We start from the raw sequence: 14,350 nt of genomic DNA, 5'->3' as shown, positions 1-14,350 counted from the left end.
AGAGAGAGAGAGAGAGAGAGAGAGAGAGAGAACCCACAGGGCGGCTGTGAACATGTTGGTTCTCTGTGAGCATAAAATACTACCTTTTGGTGAGAGTCTCTGGGATAGGGATGAGTAGGGCCTGGAAGCCTGGCAGGTGCCCGTTGCAGAGGTGGCAGCTGCTGAGAAAACTTCCCCAGGAGATTCTACCCATCAGAGCTCATGCAGCTGGGTTGGCTTCAAGGTCCTTCTGCTAGGCTCCCTTTTGAGTCCTTCCCTGTCATGTTCCCCTAGTTTATCCAGCCAGCCTAGTGGGTAACTGCAACTAGAACTTAGGCTCTCCACAACATTCCTCCTGTTTGTTCTATCAGCCAGTGTTAATGGTCAGTCCAATGCCTGACTTCTGAATAAGCTAAGCTGCAGAGACCCAGGGGACACCCTGTCCACATGGAATTTGCATACTACTGGACTGTGAGCAAGGCCATGCCTGAAGAATCAAAGAGATGGTGAGAAAAGAGCACATCAGCCTGAGGGGACAAGGAAAACTTGCAGAAGAGAAGGCAGTATCCTAGGCTGTCTTTCAGCACTCTCTGCAGTGAGCTCCCACAAAGCTAGCCCTTAGCAAGAGGACTCAGCCTCCAAGACATGTCACATGCACGTCAGAGCCACTTATTTAGCAAGCATCTTTCCCAGAATGCTCCCAAGTTCACAGCCTTGCTAGGTACCCAACTCTTGGCCCTCCAGCTACATTCATGGCTGATGCCTACACCCTCCATGGCTGAACAGAGTCAGGATATGAGATCCACAGACTGTAAAGTGGCCACTGAGTGATGACCTGGAGCCTCAAGGTGGTATGAAATGGATGCTTGGTGGGTACAGGAGGCAGAGCAATTAGGGACACAACGTCTGCCAATATGTTCAAGAGATAGCTGAGGTAGTGCTAGTGAGCCAAGCCTCCACCATCTGGAAGCTTCCCAGTGCTGATGGCCAAGGCGTGGCTGGTGAAAGCTGGCACTCTCTACACCAGGAGCTTTTTTTGACCTTCCCCTGAGGACATAATCACACAGCATCTCTCCCCTCTGGGCCACCAGGGTTGTAATTTCAGGGATTGAAGGGGGCTCCTTGAAGGCTCAGCCTGCTTGCATCTAGCTATCTTTAGAGGCACAGTCTGGGGCATGGCAGAAGAGAGAAAGTGGACCAGGACTGTATTGTGGACTGTGTAGATGGTTATCATCAAAGCTGAAGAGCCAGAAGGAGACCACGAGGCACTTTGGGACCTTGTGCTTTGAATAAGGCTACACCTTAGGAGTGCTGCCTGGGTCTAGCCTGTGGAACATGAAGGCTCCAGTAACTCTACTGGAGTCTAGCAGGTTTGGGGAAGGGCAGGCCAAGCCCTGTCTTTCTAGCCCTCTAGCTAGGAACCTGGACAAGTACAGTACATAGCCTGAAGACTGCAGAACCCAGCATTTACCAAGTGGTAGCAGCTGCTACCTAAGAGCTGGGGGTGGCCTTGGTACCAACAAGCATAGCATGTTGAGCAAAGCTTACCCAGACCTGGGATCTAAAGCAAGAGGGAGGTTTGGTGTGATGGAATGTGGGGAAACCAGGCATGGAGGCTGGTGGGTTGCAGGACTTAGAAGCTGATTGATGGGGGACAAGAAAAAGGGAGTAGAGATGCAAGGTCCTACTGAGTCCTCTGGAGGAGACACAGGCCAGCCTCAACAAATGCTTTGCTCCCCATTCTCATTGTCCACTTGAAGTTGACAGTCACAAGAGTATCCTTCTGGTCCCCACTGCTATTACCCTCAGTCTTATTCTGTTACCTCAGTGCCCCATCTTAATTTGGAGATTGATGAGTATTTCTCTTTTTGTCATATGACCCCAGACATCTCATCCCTGCCATCACCACCAACTGGATTGCTGCTGTTGTATTCTCTCAGAGGCTCAGTACCTTAAGGTTCCCAGTTGGACTGCCTATACTGCTGATGCCTGCCAAGTGAGTCCCTAGGGGACAAGTAGGCCAAGAAGCATGGCACTGGGAAATGAAATACTGAAAACTTAGACCTGCCTGAGGTTCTTTTAGGAGATGTCCCTTGTACTACCAGCTCATATCTGTTGCTGGCCAGCTCCTCCCACATCACAACTAGACTGAAGGCCCTGGCCACTAGCTACTGAGACCCTATAGCTCCAAGACCCTAGCTCTCTTGGAAAGTTATATCATCCTTGCCTCAGCTGTGCCTTGTTTACTGGTCATCCTTAATTGTGTGCCTGAATTGTGGCCTGTGTAGATGGTTGTCCTGACTTGGGGACATGAAACCATGTTTCCTTTGTCTCATCTTGGTATTAGCCCAATTCTAGATTGCTCTTAGGGATAGTAGAGGCTAGGTTGATCACAGTCCAATTTCAATGTTGATCATGGGGTGAGTCGAAGAATCATTTCATAGAATTTCTGAATTTAATTTCCCTGTATCTGTTGGGAACACCACAGCAGTTTTGTTCCTTGCCCCATGCTCTGCCACCACATAGCAGCCTCATAGACAAACTGGAAATAACTCAGGAGCCATTCTTGAGGAGTTCCTGTTTCTTGCTCTTCTCCATCTGTGCAGGGGATTTCCACCCTGTCCTTGAGGGTCTAAACTAGGGTGTGGAACTTGTTGCTCTGACACACAGTGGGCCTTCTTGACTCATTAGCTCAGCAGGCCTAAGAATAGGGAAATGGGATGTTGGAGCTACCTAGCCCATACATCCTGTGCCTTCTGGGTCTAAATTCAGACTGTGAAGAGGGTGGGACTGGATGGACTAGGAGGCCAAAGCAGGGTGGGCAGGGCCTGAGAAGGCTAGGCTGGGGAGGAGCAGTTGGGAAAACTGGGAAAGCAAGTCCAGTGCCTCCAGGGCTGCTGACCTCTGACCCAACCCAAACAGGAAGTGCCATATCTGTGGGCCCAGACCCCAGAGGAGAAGGAATGTGGGGATGAGTCCAAAGCAAACATTCCACCAGCTTCCTACTCACCCCACCCCCAGTCTGCTTGTCCTTTTTTTTTTTGCTGAGAATGGAGTGGGGGTGTAGGGAATTGCTGCAGAATGAGACCAAAGCAAGACTGAATTCGCAGGCTCAGAGCCCAGCTGGAACTGGAGGCAGTGATAGGGCTCTGTAGTCGGTATTTTTGTGCCCTCCATTTACACCCCCAAGGGAGGGATGGTCCTTCTCCTGCTGTGTTCTACCTGCCTTGTCACTACCTGATGCTCTGGTCTTGTAAGCTCTGGAAGTAGGTACCTCAGACTTTTCCCTGTGGCTCTCAGCACAGGCAAGACTGAAAGGAAAAGTACAGCCTAGGATCCCCAAGACCAAGTTCTCAGCACAAAGGATATATATTTGCCCCAGAGGGACAGAGGGTAGGGATAAAAGACAAAGACAGGAGATAGAGGAAGAGGGAGAAGAGAAAGGGAACAAGGGAGGGTGGAGGGGTATTTGTCCTGGAAAAGGGGAAGTCAAAGTGCTGCCCTGGACATAGAGGGGACACACATGGCCCATAGACAAATGGCAGTTTATGAAGGTAAAGGGGAAAAACTCTGTATTAGGATGAGGTGTTCAATTTTAATTGGGCATGTTAATTGAGTGAGCCAAAGGGGGATTTTGATAGCTGGACTTCAATACTTCGACAGCTGAACCTTGGTAATCAGTCTCAAGAGAAAGAAGTGGCCAAATAAGGAAATAGACATTGGAGGCTAGCTGTAGGAATGTAACCTAAGGGTTTTTCAGCAATGCAAAGGGAAAAGGGAAGAAGGGTAAGCAAGGCCTACCAGAGCCGTACTTGCCATGCTCAGGACAGCTAGAGTCCCTTCAAAGACAATGGTGCCAGTGGCCTCATGTGGCTCCTCAGAACATATCTTCAACCCAGTACAACTGGCCAGTCCTGTCTTCAGTAGGGCTGAGCCATCACCATTCTGGCACTGGAGGATGGTCTAGGTCATGTAACTTAGATCAGGAAATAGTCACTGCTAGATCCCCAGGGCTGGACCTTTGAGGTAGGTAGGCCTGGCTTTGCACAGACCAAGGTGAATGTGACTACTCTCTTCTGTGGCATCAGACCACATGTGTTATAACTTGATTCCACAGGAAGTGAGAGGTACACGCTGCTGGGCACATTATTTTACCTGCCTGCATTTTAATCTCCTATCTTCAAACTGAAGGTAGGACCCTGGGTGTTAGGCAGTCTGACATGAGGATGGGTATGCATCGACAAAGATAAAGGCTAAGGTATAAGGAACGGATAAACGGCCTCAAAGCTACTAATATGCAGCAGTCACCAGCTCCTGGTTACTTTAGAACAAAAGGTGTTTTGGACTTCCCTACCAACCTGCACCAACAACCAAATGCTACTGTATGTCTGGAACAATTAGGGTGAGCTGCAAGGGTTCAAGGCTCTGATGAGGAGGATCTCAGAGGAACTTTGGGAACCAGGTCTCTGAGCTCCATGCTAATGGCCAGGGACTTTGTAGCAAGGAGAGCCCAGGCTCTCAGTGCAAGCAGCTTGAATCTGAGGTGGAGGTAGGGGCTTCCAGAAGCTTGAATGAGGTGCATTTACTACATTAAAGTGCAAACCAGTGTTTCCTCAGCCCCTTGGACTCCACCAGGTCACTTGCTGAATTAAAGGGTCGTCATCGATCATGTGAAAAAGTGGGGGCATCTAAAACTGTCCAAGTGGTGCAAAGGTCAAGTAGAGTTTAGTTTGGGTGTTTCTTCTTTCTTTGCTGGGTCTGAAGAACCACACTGTGGTAGGCCTAAATACAGAAGAAGGCTATGGAAGGGTTTCACAGGTCAATAACAGTATTGTGCAGGTGTGTAGGTGTGTGTGTGTGTGTGTGTGTGTGTGTGGTAATAGATTAGAGTCCTGGGCCACATGTGTGCTACAAATGGAATTCAGGAACACATGTCTGTAAAAGGAGTAACAAGGGGAGAGATGAATCCAGAAAGGTTAAGCAGCATGCAGAGAGAGAGAGAGAGAGAGAGAGAGAGAGAGAGAGAGAGAGAGAGAGAGACAGACAGACAGAGACAGACAGAGACAGACACAGAGACAAAGAAAGAGAGAGAAACATCTACTGAGGCATATATGGAAGTTAGGTTAATGGTGGAGAGCCACTTTACTCTGGGCCACTGTGAGCCCCTCTAATCCATGGTGGATCCTTGAGGCTCTGACTCTGTTGGCAAGCAAGATCTGGTCCTTGCAAGTCTGAAAGAACAGAGGGTGGTAATGGACAGAAAGGGTGAAAACAGGAAAAGTGGCTTGTTACAGTGACCTTTCACTCTCTGGTGCCTGTAAGTGGAGCAAGCTATTGAGAGAGCTCCTCTGTCTCCTATCCCTGCAGACTGCAGTCTCTATGCCTTCCATCAGCAGAGAAAACACCACAGTGCCTCAGTCAAGGAGAAGCAGGGGCTGAGCCTGTGTTTGACTAGCAGCCAGCCCCCTGCCCAGGCCCCACATCATCGGCAGGCAGCGAGGAGGGGGGAGTGGAAAGCAGCTGGGTGGCCCCTCCCAGGCTGCTGTCTGCTTTCTTTTGCCCCCTTGGCAAGAGGGGAAGAGGAAAAAAGAATAATTAAACCCAAACGTTTTGGTAACTTTTTCCTGGAACAAGAAGACACAAGGCGGGAGGTTCTGGTCCTGGGAATGATGGGCGGGACTGTCTGTGGACCCTTGCCTTCTGTCCCCACTACAGTCTGTCCTGTGATGGTGTTCAGCAGATCGTCATTAGCCTCTTGACAGCCTTCTCTTAACCTCCCTTAGCCTGCCCCACTCTTTCTAGAATTAGATCCTTAACCCTGTGGCCTCTGGTCATTGTCATGGTGAAAGATCTGTACGTACCAACACCCTAATCAGCTGTCCAAATCAGAGGAAAGATGTTTTTTAGGATCTTCTAAGGGAACCTGCTCTCTCATACCTAGATTCTAGGTTTCTGTTGTGTTAGAACACTTGGTTGTGGAACATTGTGATGGCAGCTCTAGGACACCAGTGGTCTCTGCACTACCTCTTCCTTTCCTGTCCCTTCATGTAGCTGTTGCCTCAACTAAAACTAGCTCTGGGCCAGCTCCACATAGGGGTTCCTGAGTGCCAGTAGGGCAGGCATGGATATGACTGAAGGAGGAGGATCTTGAGGTTGAGGGGTGAGTTGTTGGGGGAAGCCTTAGAAGTTGGCAACAGCTTACAGGATTAGGTGGTGATAGGGCCCTGAAGACACATCTCAGACAGGACTCTGTTATAGATTCTCTGGAGTTTCCTGATCCCATGCTGCCCTTTATACTTTCCTGCCCAACTCTCTGTGTCAGCATCACGACATCCAGAGCCTGTGGTGATACATGGGCGGGTCCACAGACCTGTTGCCAGGGCAACAGCCACCATATTCCCAGAATCCGTTGGGCTCACCTTCCACCTTTACCTGCGGCTGCTACGTCACAACCCATATATATATGAGAACATTCCTCCATCTTGCTCTCTCTCTCCTCTCTTTCCGCGCCACTACCCCTACTCCCTCTCAACTAAACCTCTTATACGTGGAACTGTTTGGGCCTAGTGCAGTGTTTTCTGACGAGACCCGCCTCTCCAACACATCACTCTGTGTTTCTGAGGCTGTTCCTTCTTTTCTAGTTTCCATATGTATGTCAGAGGAATGTTCCCCCACCATGGACACACATGGGAGATTGATCCATACCTGGGATGTCAGGTGGTCTTCCTGAAGCTAGTTGCTGTTGAGTCCCAGCACACTAAGGTATAGCTGCAATTCAGCACTCGTTATCATTTTTTGAGGAAGTTGGTGCCCAGCCCCTAGAACTAGGGGGTCATGAGTAAGGCCTACTGCTTCATTTATGCCAAGGATCTTGGAAGTACTGGCTGGCTACGCCATGGCTCTCCTGAGTTTCACAACTCACATCTTCAAAAAGCATTCCCAAATGGTGGTAGACATTTCAGGAGATGGTGTGGTCCAAGAAGACATGGGATATACTCAAGGTAATATTTAATTTTGATTTCCAGCTTCATTTGATTAATAAGCATCTAGGGCATTAGTGAGGTATATCCCCGTGTGTGTGTGTGTGTGTGTGTGTGTGTGTGTGTGTGTAATTCCAGAGAAGATTAACTGAGGACCTTCTCTGAATGTAAGTGGAACTATCCTATGGGCTGGGGATCCTAAACTGTATAAGAAGGGCAAGAAAGCTGACTATTTTAGTTTGCTTTCTATTATGATAACACCATGACCAAAAGAAACTTGAAGAAGTAAGGGTTTATTTTAGCTTACAGTTTACAGTCCATTATGAGGGGAAGGCAAAGCAGGAACTGAAGAAAAAGTCTTGAAGGAATGCTTGTTACTGGTTTGCTCTTCATGGTTTGCTCAGTCTGCTTTATTAAACAACTCATGGCCACCTGGCTGGGGGTGGTGCCACCTGCAGTGGGCCAGGCCATATCAATCTTTAAGAAAATGTCCTACAGGCTAATCTGATGGAGGCAGTTCAGTTGAGGCTCCTTTTTTCCCCAGACAACTCTAGTTTGAACTAAATTAACAAAAAACTGTGGCAGACAGAGGGTCTGGATGAGTTGACTCTGCTGTTCTCTTGCTGCTTTGTTGCTTCTCCAGCTGCCCTGGTCCAAACCCCTTGTATGCACTCTAGAAGTTGCTGTGTTGTAGGTTCTGCAGGAAGTTGTCATGCATTTAAACTCATGTAGGGAGGAGGGCAAGACTGGTAATGTGGACAATCCAGGTTAAGCTGCTTCAGTTGCCTCTGATTCTAGGAGGAGGGTGGAGGAGGCAGGATGGAGGTCTATCTGCTACTGGACAGGGAACAAGCCTTCCTGGGCATGACTCTATGTCCATCCTAGCCAAGGAATCCTAGCCATCCTATTTGGCTCCACTGTGGCTTCTTATCTGTCATTGAATCTAGGCATATTAAGGATATCTACTGTGAAGGGGACTGCCCCAGTAGGCCCAGGTATCCTAAATCATGGGATCCATCCATGCTGGAGAGCTTCTTTCTTGCAGTGTCTTCTCTAGACCTGACCTCTAGCAGCTGGATATTGTAGGCCGATGCCAAGCAATGGACAATGGGCCCTTTGGGCCCTTTGAAGTCCCCACCCCCAGACCCAGGCCCAGGTCCCAGAATGTAGGCAAAGAGACTTCATTGCACCTTAGAGGCATGTGCATGTAGGCCTTCATGTGTCCAGTTTGTTCTTGCTCAGATTTAGCCACTCCAGCTTGGACAGTACCAGGAACATACAAGTTGGAATTTTGTCAGTTTCATTCTCTCTATACACATAGGACAACTATTTCCCATGCACCATTCCCTGTCCTCTTATTTCTTTAAAGTAGCTAGTTCTTCTGATTGTCCAGAGCAGGCAATAACCATCTGGGCCAGTGTGCACAAAGCTGGCAGGGGGGCATGTCCTGCTCTGTGGTGCCCAGGTCTATTATCTCAGGCCTGGGCCCTTGTCTGCTTGCTGACCTCTTCTGTAATGTACAGAAGCCTGTGACTTCTGAAGTGCTCCTGCTAGTGTCTCAGCCTCTGCTCTGGTCCTTCTATTGGTGCCAGGCTTCTGGCCCAGATTGGCAGAAGGTCCTTATAAGAGGGGAAAGGCAGCCTTGGTTTAGTCACATGCAACAAGAGCCCAACCAGAGGGGCAAAGGCTTTTCCAGTGACTGAGTCTGGAAGGGGTCATATCTTTGGAGGGTTTCTCACCTACAATTGGGCACTCATGAGTAGCCTTACCACACCCAGCAGACACCACATAGTGGTTTTCAGCCCTGACTAGTCCTTACCATTGGAGGGTCCTCTTGGGCTTCAGATTCCTTCTGGTTATCTGACCTCCTGCCTTTTTTTTCTCTGGCACTCCACTATGACCATTGCCCCTTCTTGGGCTCCTGGAACCCTAATGGCCTATAAAGCTTTCTGCTTCTCCACAGCTCCTCTGTCCTGATCCCTAAGACAAGCTCTTACTCAGGGTTGAGGCTGCTGTGTACCCGTTCCATTGCTCAGACACTGTGTTTTCTCAGAGACTATTGGAGGTGACTTCTTCCTCCGGGCTGAGGCTGGCCTGGCAGGTGACTTCCAGATAGGGGCTTGGTGAACTTGCTCCTTAGATTGGACCAAGTCCAGCTCTGCCACCAGTCTAGTTGCTCATCTTCAGGCCTATTTGGGATGCCCAGCTCTGCAAAATGTGCCAGTGTAGGCCAGAGTGGCTTATAAATCTAGTCCTTACCCACTGTAGGATATTGATGGCAGAGTGGTCACAACCCCCTTTTCTGCAGACCTTCCACTGCCATTCTTCCTTCTCCAGAGGAGAGCCAGGGACCAAGAAAGGTACTGTCCTGTGCCATTGGCTATCTAGCCTGCCTCTGAGAGATGAAGCAGTGCTTCTACTAGAGGCATCTCCTTCTCCCACCCAGTGCCAAGCAGGAGTCTAATGTTTTTGAGGAGATAAAAGCATTACTGTCACCTGGCACGCTTCACTTTAGTGCCGGGGGTGCTTAAACTCGAAGGCTATCTTAAAGGGCTGTCAGCCATCTTAATGAAAGGGTGATAATTCCTGGGAATTTCCATGTCCTAGAAGCCCAGTGGCTCAGAGGACTATCACTACTCTGTGTTCAGAGAATAGAATAAGAACCTAGATCCACACAACTTGTTCCTCCTGCCTTCATAGGCATAGGGCAGGGACACCAATCACAACATTAAGCATAAAACACCTCTAGTTCTTGTCTTGGGGCCCTTGAACACAGATCTGCCTGCCAACCCACCCCCACATTTCCAGCCTTCCAAGATTTTCCTGTCCCAGAAGGCTTTGAGTTAGCTACATTAACTCCTTACCAGCAAACTGAGACCCATTCTGGATGCCTCAGGTGGGCAGCCTCCAGTAACTGCCTTTCTGCCCATCTACTCTAATCCAAGGACACTCCAGTGGTAGAGCAAAGTGCTCTTCTTCCTTCCAGTGACAGCTACTCACTGTTGAAGGACTTGGACCCCCTGGGTGGTGGCTGTAGGATGGGCAAAGTTGCTGCGGCTAGTCGGGCCAAAAAAGGTTCTCTCATTCAGCTCCTGCCTGGCCAGGGCCCCTGCAGAGCAGCACCCAACCCAGAGAGCCAAGATGGAAACATCACACCCGTTATGGTCCCCATGGGCAGGCCATATTGCTCAGCAGAGAGCATGAAGAGCTAGGAGAGGTGGAATGGTGCCCACAACTGGATGTGACACGTGGACCACAGTGATAGCCTGAGACAATTCTAGTAGAGCTACTAGCTCTAACTTTGTTTCTGAAAGCCACCTTTGCCCACTCTGCCTCTCCTTCCCTTCTCACTATCACTTTTCTACCAAACCAATGAGTCTCTTGTGCCCAGCTCATTACAATGTCCACTACTTCCACCTAAAGAGAAAGACAGGGAATCTTTCCTGAATCCAAGAGCATGTGATTTTTCTGTAAGGCCCATATTGACTCTCCATTGGCCCAGGCCCAGTACCTCCATGAATAGGGCATCTGTTTCCATACACTGTGGGCCTATGAAGCCCATTACAGGGCAGGATACCCATGACAGGCTGCCAGGTCACACCTTCATGGCAGGGAAAGGAAAGGGGAGGGAGCCTTCTGGATCCCCAGGAGATGGGACAGGTGCCAGGGCGGCTGTCTGGGGCAGTGAAGACTCTGGTGTCCACAAAACCTGTTCATCTGCTGGCTTTCTTATGTAGTTGGGAAGACAAGCAGAGACTTTGGGTTGCCTGGACTCTGTCCTTCCTGTGGATAGGGCTGGCTCTCAATGCTTCTTCCAGGCTTCTACTTTTTCCTCTGTGAAATGGGGGATAACATGTACCCTGTATTCCTCATCAGAATGTGTATCCAGAAGGGTGTATCCATCTCACAAGACTCCCAGACTTCTTTATCAAGAGCCCCAGGCCACATATGCTCCTGTATTTCTCAAACACAGGGGCCCCTGTGGGTTAGGATAATGCCAGGTAGAAAGGAAGTTGGGCTTGAATGAAGGTGCTGCTGGGTAGAGGCAAAGGAGTGGAGACTAGAGAAAAAGGGAGAGTTGTCTCCATGGGTCCCTTAAACTGCTCTGAGGGAGTGTCAGAAATCTATGTTCCACACTTGGCCTGGACATCAGCCACTGGACATCCTCACAGCCCAGCTCTAAACCTAGTTTTGGGGGATGAGAGGGCAGGCAGCTGGGGCTGGCAAGCAGCACAGCTTGCCACAGGGCTCAGTTGTTTGAGGCCAGCATTGAGGAAGCTTTTCCTACAGTTCTGTCCAGTGTTGACTTATGTTTGGAAGTGATCTAAAAAAAAAATGAGTTAATTGTGGGCAAGACTTGGATGGGGGTGGGGGAGAAAGAGAAGTAGTTTGGGGGGGGTGCAAAGAAGGGCTACAGCCTCAGCTCTATCTGCAAGTTTGAGTCTCTGTCCTGGGCCATAGGGCAATGTGTAAGGCCCTAGGAGAGGGTCAGGGACAGGAGTTGAGGTTTGAAGGAGTCCCTGGCAAGTAGATTTTCATTGGATTCAACATTTCCCTGCTTGAGTCTAGTGAAACAGTTGTACTAGGGTTGGTGAGAGAGGAACCTGGAAATCACTGTCCTAAAGGAGGAGTCTCCACTCTGAACCACACAAAGTCCATTCACAGCCCTTTCCCCGACTCCTTTCCCCACTCCTGCCATGCAGGGTTCTTGTTTATGACCTGAATATTGGGATACCACACAAATCAGACACTGGGCCAGGGATGAAGCCAACATATGACAGAGAATAGCCGGGACCCAGTCTTCTGTCTGGGAGGCCATTGCTGAGGCTGGGAGAAGGCACCCCTCAGGGGGCCTGAGGAGTGCAGTCCTCCTTTATTCTGGAAGGCCAGAGAGAGGGAAAACCCCTCTACTACCACCATTTTACAGAGAAAATGTGGGAGACTTGCTCAAGTTTCCTGATCTAGGCATCACAGAGGTTGGCTTAGAATCCAGGTCCCTGGAGATGCCCTTGGCTCTGCCCCTCCCCCCTGACTGAGATGGATTCTGGAATCCTGGCCCCCTACCCATTTCCCCTGTTCTTGAAGCTCCCCAGGCTCTGACTAAACATCCTGTCATCTGGTTCCCATTAGCTAGGCTGGGGGTTGGGAGAAGCCTACTCCCAGGTTTCTCTGGCACAGCCAGTCTGGGAGAGGGAGAGACATTCCCTCTTCCCCACCTAGGCAGGAAGCACAAACAGGGGCTGAGGTGCTCCTGGTTCCCCAGCTCCTATGGATACCTGGGCTGGATGCTGTTCTCTTAGTTTGGAAGTACAATGACCAACCCAGGTGGGTATTAGGGGAATGATGCTTCTGCAAGCTACTCTGTCCATCCAGAGTGCCCAGACATCTCTGGAACGTTGGGGGTCCTTGAGGGTCCCCATAAACCAGATTGTGGAGAGGAGCTCAGCAGCATCAACAGTTCCCGTAAATTTTGGGTTTTGTACTTCCCTCTCCTCAAGAGCTCATTTGCACACTCAGACTGAGCCAGCCAGGGCCCCAGGCCAGCATGGGGCCTAAGCCCATGTCTGGAGAGGAGGGTGGGAGGGACACTGGGATTTTCCAGGAACTAGGATGAAGCCTGGGACTTGCTGTAAAGGGCTTCAGAATTATTGCTCTGCTATGACCTGACTGGTCCTGTGATTTCGGGAGCAAACCTCCCTGCTCAGTGCCTTGTTCTTTCAATATGGCAAACAAACACTCTTAGAAAGCTATAGATATGGAATGCAGACAGGGAGAAGAATCTGCTCTATACAATCACCATAGCCGCTAGCTGCAAAATTCCAAAATTCCAAGGGTTTCCTGCCAACTTTATTTTTCTTCTCACATGGCCCTCTGCCTGTATGCAGAGCTTTTTGTCCCTCAAGTCTTCTCAAAACTGTATGACCTTAGGACTCTTCTCTCATCAGGTGAGGATTGGAGAACAGTTTTTTTCCTCACTACACACCCCTGAGCCACTGCAAATGCAGGCACAGATATCCCATCAGAAACAAAGAGACTAAATATTACAGTTAGAGGAAGCAGCATTTTTTGACAGATGATCTGACAAAGGCCTTGAGAAATTGACTTGGGCAGAGATATTAATGAAAATGAGATATCCACGTAAAAAGCACTCTAGTAAAGAGCCTTTCAAAAAATGGGGCTGGCCAGTGCACAGGCCCCGAATTGGGGGAGTTTGACTTAAATTCAGAAACAGGAGGGATAGTGAAGTAGGTTGAGGGAGGGACTAAGACTGGGAAAGGATAGGAGGGTCTGTTTGAGGAACGTGTCAAAGTTGATCAGAAAAAATTACCTTTGTCCTCAAAGAAAACAGAGCCACTGTGGGCTTCTCAGCAAAAGAATTGCACAATTCAACTTGTAAATGTAGTCCTTGGCAGCCAGCTGAAACATAGACTCTCTGGAGTCACAAAGACAGAAGTGGGAACAGGTGTGAAGGTGACTGAGCTGTCTAGGGGAGAAGTTGATCTTAGCTTGCCATGGGTGAAATGGGTATTAACTTCATATCTTTGTAATCTCAGGAGTGAGACTGTAAGGGGATTTAGCAAACATCCAAGCTGGTATCAGGAAAGTATCTCAGGAGAGATGTACTGATAGCTTTGCTGCTCTGTCATTCTATACAGGGAATTCTGGCATTTGTCCAGTGCATGGAGTCTCTCCCATGTACCCTCACTCCTTCCAGGGTGTGGGGCAGAACAATAGTTTGGTGTGTGTGTGTGTGTGTGTGTGTGTGCTCTCATGTGTATGTGTGTGTGTGTGTGTGCCCGTCTGTGTGATACTGAGTTTGCATATACATGTGTAGGCAGGTCTCAGGATACATGTAGGCACCTATTGTATGCCAGTAAAGATACAGGGGCCTTTCCCACTTAAAGCTTTCAGAAGAGAAAAGTAAAATTTTCCATGCTTTCCTCCTGCTGCCAGCGACCCTTCCCTAGAGGAAACTCAACTTATTTTAATGCCATTGAAACCTCAGAGGATCTGCTCCCAATTAAAGAAGTACTCTTGCAGAGGCTTTTGTGAGCACTGCAGAGAGAAGACCATTCACATTCACACTTATACCATCCTGTAGGCTGCCTTGCCTGAGATGAGACTGAGAGATGAAGAGGGAGGGAACAGAACCATTGTGGGGAAGATAGCCAGAGAGAGAATGGAGGGTGCAAGGCATTGACAGGCAAGGTCCAAGGCCTTCTGTGGCTAGAGTGTGGGTGTCCTTGGGGAGGGTGCCAGTGGAAGGAGGGCTAGAGAGGGCACCATGCAGCAAGGAAGACTTTTCTATCTTCCTTCCCAGCCTGAAATTCCAGTTGACTCCTGCCAAAAATGTGGGCTCCATTTGACTCTCCATGAAAGCTGTCTCACCC

Source organism: Mastomys coucha, chromosome X (genome assembly GCF_008632895.1).
Source record: "Mastomys coucha isolate ucsf_1 chromosome X, UCSF_Mcou_1, whole genome shotgun sequence".
Classification (NCBI taxonomy): Eukaryota; Metazoa; Chordata; class Mammalia; order Rodentia; family Muridae; genus Mastomys; species Mastomys coucha.
Note: the sequence above shows the minus strand (reverse complement) of the source record.